We start from the raw sequence: 10,893 nt of genomic DNA, 5'->3' as shown, positions 1-10,893 counted from the left end.
AGCTATCGGGGGAGAAGAGCCTTGGTGAGAGAGGTAAAGAACCCAAAGATCACTGTGGCTGAGCTCCAGAGATGCAGTCGGGAGATGGGAGAAAGTTGTAGTAAGTCAACCATCACTGCAGCCATCCACCAGTCGGGGCTTTATGGCAGAGTGGCCCGACGGAAGCCTCTCCTCAGTGCAAGACACATGAAAACCCGCATGGAGTTTGCTAAAAAACACCTGAAGGACTCCAAGATGGTGATAAATAAGATTCTCTGGTCTGATGAGACCAAGATAGAACTTTTTGGCCTTAATTCTAAGCGGTATGTGTGGAGAAAACCAGGCACTGCTCATCACCTGTCCAATACAGTCTCAACAGTGAAGCATGGTGGTGGCAGCATCATGCTGTGGGGGTGTTTTTCAGCTGCAGGGACAGGACGACTGGTTGCAATCGAGGAAAAGATGAATGCGGCCAAGTACAGGGATATCCTGGACGAAAACCTTCTCCAGAGTGCTCTGGACCTCAGACTGGGCCGAAGGTTCACCTTCTAACAAGACAATGACCCTAAAATAACGAAGGAGTGGCTTCACAACAACTCCGTGACTGTTCTTGAATGGCCCAGCCAGAGCCCTGACTTAAACCCAATTGAGCATCTCTGGAGAGACCTGAAAATGGCTGTCCACCAACGTTTACCATCCAACCTGACAGAACTGGAGGGGATCTGCAAGGAGGAATGGCAGAGGATACCCAAATCCAGATGTGAAAAACTTGTTGCATCTTTCCCAAAAAGACTCATGGCTGTATTAGATCAAAAGGGTGCTTCTACTAAATACTGAACAAAGGGTCTGAATACTTAGGACCAGTGTGATATTTCAGTTTTTCTTTTTTAATAAATGTGCAAAAATGTCAACAATTCTGTGTTTTTCTGTCAATATGGGGTGCTGTGTGTACAATAATGAGGAAAAAAAATAAACTTAAATGATTTTAGCAAATGGCTGCAATACAACAAAGAGAGAAAAATGTAAGGGGGTCTGAATACTTTCCGTACCCACTGTATATTTTATATATATATATATATATTACCAGTCAAAAGTTTTGAAACACTTGACTGAAATGTTTCTCATGATCTTAAAAATCTTTTGATCTGAAGGCATATTCTTAAATGTTTGAATTTAGTTTTGTAGACAAAAAATATATTTGGGCTTATGCCTTCAGATCAAAAGATTTTAAGATCAGGTCTGATATAGAAACCAGCCCTCTTTCTGTTGTGGTATTGCTTAAATATTATATTTTATTGTATTATAATAGCATGCTAATATAAGATATTATAATATTAGTAATATACAGTAATATATGTAATATTAGTCATATAAAATGTATAAACACTTATCTTATGCCTTAAAAACTTAATGGAAAAAAATAAGATTTTGCCCTAACCAAAAATTACTGTGACAGTACCATGGTTCACTGATCAGTATCAGATGCTATTACTATTGTATTTTTATATAGCAAGAGTGCTATTGTATTGAATTTGAATATCAGCATGTGATTCATTTACATTTGTGCATTTGGCAGACGCTTTTATCCAAAGCGACTTAGAGAGCCCTGATTAAAGGGACAATCCCCCCGGAGCAACCTGGAGTTAAGTGCCTTGCTCAAGGACACAATGGTGGTGGCTGTGGGGCTCAAACCGACAACCTTCTGCTTAACAGTTTAGTGCTTTAACCCACTACACCACCACCACTCTGATTCGAATGCGGGCACTTGGCTACAGCAAATCAGAGCCCGAATAACACAGTTGCGGTGGACATTTCTTTTTTTAAACAACTGTTCTACAAACAAGATGTTAATCTCCAGTTACTTACATTTTAGACACAATTTGGCCAATTATTTTGCCTTATTTTCACTCCACATTTTCACTTTTTTATAAGGGTAATACCATTGATGCCATGATTTAAACATCAGTTAAAAAAAACTGTAAACAGTTTGATCGCAATATTTCAAACACAATTTACATCAATATAGCATGCAGGTGCAGATCCGGTTTATATTTCAGATTTCATATTTTCATCCCTACATGACCATATGTTCTAACTCTGAAGTTATTTAGTGAATATATGATGCCACACCCAGTCTATGTAGTTATATTTGTAACCTTCACAGACGAAGATGTTTGCAAACATTCATTAAGGGTAACATCTGAAGGGTACAGTTAAACAGCAGAAGAATGTGCTGTTAATGCACATCAAATGCATACAATTTTGGTTTCCTTAAACTGGCAAGGATAAAATCAGGCTCTCCTAATCTGGAAAAAGCCTTTAAGACCAGAGGGACATAAATTAGAGGTAAAAGAAACAACAAATTCCCCCAACTCCCATGTTTCCTGAACTAGTTGGAGGCGTTGGAGCGAAAAGTCTGTGTGCATAATTATCTTTATAGTCCTGTAAAGGCTCTTTCCTGAGTGCATTCATTCTGTGGGTAGATTTTCGTAGGAACGTGGCTGTTTATTTTTCTTAAGAAAAGCATGTTCATTGTGTCTATTAACTCTGAAGGGTGGATTAAGCTACTGTTTGATGAAGGGTCCCGTTTGATTGGTGTAATTCCTCACAGTGGCTCATGTACTAATCCTGCTATTTGGCCTGGCACGGCATTCCGGATGCCCTCGTGATTTGTTTGTTTGAATCCGAGGTTGGCGGTTATAAAATGCACGGTGGAGTGTTTCGCTCACGTATTTGCTGTCTGGTATGGGGACAACTTTCAGACATGAAAGGACAAGTCTGTATCACACCCTGAGAAACAAAGTGCGTTTTCATCAGAAGAATTGTTTCAGCAAGGGCCGTTACCAGTACATACACACACACCCACACACAAACATGCTTGCCGGCATGTTGCTAATAGATCCTTAGAAAAAACACTGGTCTTTCCCAGAAATTAAGAGCCTTGAGTGTTTGTTTCAAGGATGTGTGTATCTGCTGTATTTATCTAAGTTGTGTGAGGAATTGAGGATTCAGCGTACTTCCCAAATGCATTCATAAAAGCACATGAGTCACCGTATGTGTGGGTTTGTGGTTCCATGTTGTGTTTCGATATCCCATGGTTACATAAGAAATTGTCAAACAGTTTCTTTTACATTCCAACTGAATGCCATCAATCATGGTTTAATATTACTGATGGTACATGTTTTAGTATACTGTGGGTTTACATCGCTATAGTAGGGAAATAATTGCCCCATGGAAATTAGCTATATCTGACAAAAACATAATTTGGGGACATCCAGAAATGTCCACAATTGGGGGAATTTGCTTTATTTATTTTTTTATTAAAAAGTAAAAAAAACAAAAAAATGTGTGTGTGTGTTTTAGTTATCATTGTAATTAGCTTGATATAAATAAAAAAAATGTCTATGGAATGCCATTTTGATATATTTGCTAGGATATAGATACAGAGAGAGAATATACTATATTGAGAAAATGACTGGTAAAGGTTCGTGTGTATGTAGTTGTAGGAACATTCTCCACATTCTTGTCATTTTTTTTATACCAGTTGTGTACAACAATTGAGGGCCCCTGTCTGTGTCTGTTTTATGGAATCTTGCATATTTACAGTTGTGGCCAAAAATATCGGTACCCTTGGTAAATATGAGCAATGAAGGCTGTGAAAAATGTGTTTTTATTGTTTATCCTTTTGAAATGTATTCTATATTCTAACCTCTTATGGATTTCAAAAGTTGCAAACAACTCAAGTTTTATCAAAAAACTAATATTTTTGTCAAAAATATGTGTGGCACAATTATTGCCATCCTTTTATTTCATACTTTGTGCAACCTCCCTTTGCCAAGATAACAGCCCGAGTCTTCTCCTATAATGCCTAATGAGGTTGGAGAACACATGGCAAGAAATCTGAGACCATTCCTCCATACAAACCTCTCCAGATCCTTCAAATTCTGAGGTCCACGCTGGTGGACTCTCCTCTTCTGTTCACCCCACAGGTTTTCTATGGGGTTCAGGTCAGGAGACTGGGATGGGCATGGCAAACCCTTGATTTTGTAGTCAGTGAACTATTTTTTGTTGATTTTGATGTGTGTTTTGGATCATTGTCCTGCTGTAAGATCCAACCAGGGCACATTTTAAGCTTTCTTTTCAGAGTTAGTCAGGTTAAGATTGTATATCTGTTGGTATTTGATAGAGTCCATTATACCATGTATCTGAATAAGATGTACAGGACATCTGGCATAAAAGAGCCCCACAATGTTAAATATCCAGCACCATGTTTAACCGTGGGCATGAGGCTCTTTTCCATATGGCTACCTCTCTGTGTGCGCCAAACCCATCTCTGGTGTTTGCTGCCAAAAAGCTCTGTTTTTGTTTCATCTGACCATAGAACCCGGTCCCATTTGAAGTTCCAGTAGTGTCTGGCAAACTGAAGACACTTGAGTTAGTTGTTGGATGAGAGCAGAGGCTCAAACATCTTGTGACGTCTGATTGTAGTTTTGGAAACTTTCTGACCCTAAGACACACCTAATTTCTGCAGTTTTCCAGCTGTGATCCGTGGAGAACTTTTGGCAAGTCGAACCATCCTCCTCACTGTGCGGGGAGATGACATAGACACGTCCTCTTTCAGGCTGATTCCTAACACCTCCAGTTGATTAGAACTTCTTAATTATTGCCCTGATGGTGTAAATGGATATTTTCAATGCTTTAGCTATTTTGTTATAGCACCTCCCATTTTGTGAAGCTCAGCAACCTTTTGCCGTACATCATAACGTTATTCTTTGGGTTTTACCCATTGTCATGGATGACTAAGTGAATTTGGCTTGTGTGTTACCTCATATATATACCCCTGAGAAACAGGAAATTGAAAATGTCATGTTCCTGGTCACCCAGGTGTACAATGTTTTTAAAATGTGAATGGGAATATACTTCAGATTTTACTCATATGTATTGCTTGGGTCCCAATAATTGTAGCAAACATGTTTTGGAGAAAAATATTTATTTAATTAATTTAAAGGGATAGTTCATCCCAAAATTGTTTTACATTTTTTTTTCATTATTTACTCACCTTATCGTTGTTTGAAACCTGTATGAAATTCTGTCTTTTGTAGAACACAAAAGTTGTCATTTAAAATTGGGCTTTGATGTTATCGACATATATTTAATATGTACACTGTAAAAAACAAATCCTGTTGATTTTACAACAAAAAAAAAAAAAAACTGGCAGCTGTGGTTGTCCGAATAATTATGTAAAAAATACAGTTAAAAACAACCTGTAAATGTTGTAGTTTAAAATGGTTGTAATTTACATGACCACGCTGGAACTGTAATAAAAATAAAATCTGTTAAATTTACAGCAAAGAAATTTCATAAACTTGATATTAGCCTTCTGAAACTGTAAAAATCTGCTTTTTACTCCATAAGGTATTTGTTAATCACCGTTGTGATCAATAGTGGCTCTTCCAGGAGCATTGACCAATAAACATATAGAGACAGTGCTCAGTGTCACTCACACAAACACTAAACACCATCAGGGTAACACATGTGAGATTTATAGATAATTAAATTAAATTAAATAATGCAGTTATTTAAATTTGCATTAAATAATGCAGATTTCAGTGTAAATATGGACTTAAAATTTGTTCTGTTCATAGCACAAAGGAAACCAAAAACATATGTGCATGAGTCATATCAATTACTTTTAATGTAGGCATGTGACAGTATATATTTTTACATCACGAAAACTGCTGAAGCTTATCGTGGTACTCGGTAATATAACGGTATTGAATTACCTTACAACAATTGTTTGAAAGATTAACAAACTTTGTTGTTTTTTTATAACAAGTTTAATTACTTTTTAATACCAAACTGGCCTTTAAAATTAACAGATAACAAAGAACTTTGAAAAGAACCCTGAACATTAAAAAAAGGAATTGAACAACAAACTGGCTACAGCAATAGTATATATGTATTTTCTGGATAGCAAGCCAGCTGCTTATATAAAGTGTAGCTAGGTGCTAACTTGCAAATTTAAAAACTGCAAGTTCACTCAAAGTGTATGGCAATGTACGATTGCGTTGCGTTCCAACGTAAAATTAATATTGGAATCATCATTGTGCCACATTGACATTATTAATTACAGGACATTTATTAGCTGATTACAACTGTATTTTAGTTGTTACTACAACTAGCGAACTACTCTTCCGCCAATTCACATTATCTGCAAATGGCAAGAACAGTTCACTTTCTTTGTCGTCTTAGTTGTCACTTAGCTGGTTGTCTCATAGTGTGTTGTCTTTTAGTTTTGGGATGATTCTCCTGCAGATGAGCCAACATGTTGGAGGTGTTCCGGTGATTCGCTGCCACTTTTCTACCACATGTTTTACACAAAGATCAAAAGGACAATCTTTGACTAAAAATCCATCTGCATTTTTATGGAACCCAAAATACTTCCACACTTCCAACTTAACCATTTTAGTTCCAGTTATTTACAGTATATTGAAGTGTCCACGTTAACAATATTGTGCATGTTTATTACCATGATATACCGTATTACAGAATATTGTCACTATTCGCGTTTAGTATGGCAAATAAACCCAGGAAGTTTACCTTTTTTTGTTCCACAGAAGAAATAAATTTCACTTTACAGTTATCAACCTAATTCTCGGGCCATTTGGGATTTTTATGATGTTATTAATGTTTTTCTCATATTATACATGGAGATTTGAAGGTATGCAAAGACATTAAATGGATCGTTCCCCACAAGCTCATAGCACACCCAGCTCTTACACATTCACAAACAAAAAAATGGCCTATATGCTTTGATCTAGGCATTATCATGCTGATCTGGTGTCTTTATGTCCTTTGACAGAATACTGGACAATAAACAGGAAATAATGATTGTGGGGCACACCCATCTGTACCTCGGATCAACAGGGCCTGTGTTCAATTCTCTTTGCTGTAAATTATGGCAGCTTTGAGTCATTGTGTACATTATAGCGGTCTGTGAATTATTTCGGTTTTAAGGGCTTTGAGCCCTTATGTTGCATGTGTATGTGTGTGTGGAAGAGAGAGTCTGCAACTGTAGAGAACGCAACAATGCATGTGCATGTAGAAATGCAGGAATGGTGAGAAAGAGTTCCCTCTAGAGGGTACTGCTCACCACTGCCACTACACCAGCATTAGACCATGAGAGGAGCTTGCTAATACAAACTTTTACTATTACTCATAATTAAGATTTTAAAGAGAGGTGTGCTGTGACTTGTCTAAGCAATCATTGAGTTTTCACCTGGTGGACGATAATATGGTTGAAAAATTGATAACATTTAAAATTCTACAAAATATGACATATGGCACTTTATCTGTCAGACAGTTTTGCTAAGTTCTGTATAAAATCCCACATTTTCTTGTTTACTGTTCTTTTTAAAATGAAGCATGCACACATCACAATTTGCGTTTGTGTGTGTGTGTCATATTAAAGCTGTATGTATATGTGTACAGTTTGTCAATGTCAAGCAAGTTCATTTAAAATAATTTATTGCCAGAACTGGCTGATCAGGCGTACATGCACATTTTTGTGGGCTCATTAGGCTGTGTGCATATAAAGGTCTCTCTCTCTCTCTCTCTCTCTCTCTCTCTCTCTCATGCGCATGAGCATACACTCACACACACACATTCTGGCATTGAGATCTTGTGGTCAGTACAGATTTCTGTTTTGCCTACATTCTTCCAGAAAGCTGACTTTAAACAAAGTTTGGGAAAGACCAGCTTCACACACCATTTTACTACCTTACATAGTACTACTTTACTACTCAAATGTAAATGTATTAGATTCAGTGCTGCAAAATATGAGAAATGGGTAGATCTAAGAAATACTTAAACACAGAATTGACTCACAGAGTATGGGTTGTACATTATTAAAACTGAAGTTTTATTCAGAACATGACAGGAGAGAAGAATATGGAGCAATGCTGTAAGACAAAAATAAAATGAAATAAATAGAGTTAGAAGAGGTCTTAAAGAGAGAGACTTGACAAAACAGGAAATACAGTATTAGGGCTTTTTTTTTAGGACAGCTATGAAAGAAAAATTAAAGAGGTAAGTGTAGAGAGGTGGTGTTACCTAGTAGTGGTTAAAGATCCGGACTGTTACCCAACTGGTTGGAGATTAGTTGGAGCTGTGGCATAGTGGTAACACAGGTTCGAAGGAATATTTCACCCAAAAATGGAAATTATGTCATATGTACTCACCCTCATGCCGTTACAAACCTGTATGACGTTCTTTCTAATGCAGAACACAAATTACATTTTTACAATGAATATTCTGGTCTGTCTATTCAATACACTGTCAGTTGATAGTGTGACTTCAAAGCTTAAAAAAGTGTCATAAATGTAGACCATGTGACTTGTGCTTCATATTCCAAGTCTTCTGAAGGCAAACGGTAGGTTTTGGTAGGAAACAACCCCAAATGTAATTGTTTTAAAAAACATTTTTTTTATCTTGATTGCCGTTGAATGTTTAGAGTGGCATGTGCATTTATGCGATAACTTGTGTTGGTTTTCACGCTAAACAATGCAAGTCCTCACAAGTCCCCCCGGTACATTTCTAAGCTTTGAAGAATAGAAAATATTGAACAGATAGACTGGGATATTCATTCAAAATGTTACTTTTGTGTTCTGCATAGGAAAGGAAGTGGGTTTGGAATTACTAAATGATGGTTAAAAAAAGTTTTTGGAGTGAACTGTTCCTTTAAGTCTGGCCTTAGACATGATCTTATTCACTCTTCCCACAATTGCTCATTCCCTCAATGTTTAACCACCCTTCGATTTCTTTGTTTTTCTTCCCAACCTCTCCTCCCACAAATCCTGTGGCATTGGAGTGTTCAGACCTTAGGTAGAGAGATGGAAATGTTTGAGGTGAGCTATGATAGGTAAATATTTGCTGACCTAAAACTGGACCAGTATGAAATCTCCTCTATACATAAAAGATTCAGACCACACACGGTAATGTAAAAGACACAGCACACTCAAATTGCTAATTGCGATACTTTAGTTAAAAAAGAACTATATATTTTAAGGTAATATTTATGCAAAATATTTAATATATTTTAAATTAAATGTATTAATACGTTTATTAATTATTACTGTTTTCTAATATTTACAATATTTACATTAATATAGGTGGCATATTGGACACCTTTCTAATATATTTAATAATTTTACTGTAACCAAATTAATTTAGTTGTAACATGACCATTTTCCACCATCTCTGACTTTGATTCACATTGACCACGTTTACATGCAACCAAATGTTTCTAATCCGACTGGTAGCTCAATCGGATTGAAAAGCCTTCATGTAAACACAAATGATCCTATTGAGCTGGATCCAAATGACATTTCTATCCGATTGAAAGGGTTGGTGTAGATAAAAAAAAAAAAAAAAACAGTTTAAAAGAAAAATATTAGCCATGTAAACGTTTGAATCCGTCTACTTTCTCAGTCTGATTCTGACACACCTTGTGCTCATGCACAGAGCAGTGGTGCGCATGTTTATACATGGTACTTGTCGTGGGTCCTAATAGCAATGACAAAACACATTAGTAACGGTATGTGGGCTCGCAGTGAATATTCTGCATGGTACATATGTTCTTTAATGACATCACATAAAGCAAATAAGAACGTTGTGCCATTCTAAATAGGGACTTTAAGCAGCAGGTGCGGTTATAAGGCGTTCTGTGCTCCATTGCGTGTATGTGACTTCATTCACCTCCTGACGTCATAACCATAATTTCTAAAGCATTTCTTCTTTGCCATAGTGACAGTCGATCGTATGTGACAGATTTGAAAAGTAAATGTTAGAATGGGTTTTACAAGAAATGATGCAAAGTGAACACCGTAAATAGCCTATTAATAATAATATCTAGGTTTTAGAAGTAGGCTATTTGTATTGTATAAGAGTAAAACTCTTCTTCTGACAATTGAACACAGAAAGCATACCTTCTCTTTCTGTGTTAAATCATTTAAATACATTATTAAATGCCCCGTTCCACCATCATTATTGATGAATGATTTTTGTGTAGCATCCTGTCCGCAGCTGTTGCTTAAAGTGGCTATTATTTTGGTTCCATTCCACATCTGTAAACTCCTTTAAGGACAACTCTCACCCACCTGTCTTTACTTCTTACTCACATCCAGAGATGCCTGCGATTATATTAGAGGAGGAATGGACTTGAGTCAGACAGGGTATTAGATGCTGCATCTGATTCTTCATTTGCTGATTAGAGTGAGTAACATAAGAAGAAATCATCTCTGGCATATTTGTTAGATATCTCAATTACAGACTTTGGTGCCATTCTCACTTTCTCAGCCTTTTTCTGCTTCTTCAGACTGCAACGACTGATGCTTTTTGCGTGCACAGACGTTTTGTCCGGAATACATGTAATGCACATGCAAACGAATATTTGCATCGGATCGCAAACTTTAGGGGACATATAAATGGTACATTCAGAATCTGCAATCGGATTGAATTTATTCTGATTGAAGAAAATATGTGCTAGTAAACATAGCCATTGTTGTTGTTGTTTTATGGATTTCATTGCACTCTTTCATTGTTCCTGTCCTTCACTCTAAACACCTTTTGCTGTTAAAGACGTCATTCATTTTTCACAGCTGCACAGATTAACTTTTCACTTCTGTCTTTTTTTATCCCTCTGTCTTCTGTAATTTCCTGCTTTTCTTCTTCTCCAAAGGGTTCTCTGATTAGAATTCATCTCTTGCTGTCTTCTGTCCTTATGACAATGATATCTTCCCTGCAGTGAGATGTGACCTTGCCAGTAGAAAAGAGAGATATACAGAGAGGGAGAAGAGAGAAAGATTTTTCCAATCTAACTCTTCACATTTCTTTTGAGTCTTTGTTAACTAATGC

The 10,893-nt window shown here is 36.8% G+C and overlaps 1 pseudogene; it reads left to right on the top strand.

Annotated features, from left to right (window-relative positions):
* LOC127634378 (acyl-CoA dehydrogenase family member 11-like) overlaps positions 1 to 10,893 on the top strand; it is a 66,125-nt pseudogene that overhangs the window by 47,210 nt on the left and 8,022 nt on the right.

Source organism: Xyrauchen texanus, chromosome 41 (assembly GCF_025860055.1).
Source record: "Xyrauchen texanus isolate HMW12.3.18 chromosome 41, RBS_HiC_50CHRs, whole genome shotgun sequence".
Classification (NCBI taxonomy): domain Eukaryota; kingdom Metazoa; phylum Chordata; class Actinopteri; order Cypriniformes; family Catostomidae; genus Xyrauchen; species Xyrauchen texanus.
Note: the sequence above shows the minus strand (reverse complement) of the source record. Positions and strands in the feature narration are given on the sequence as shown.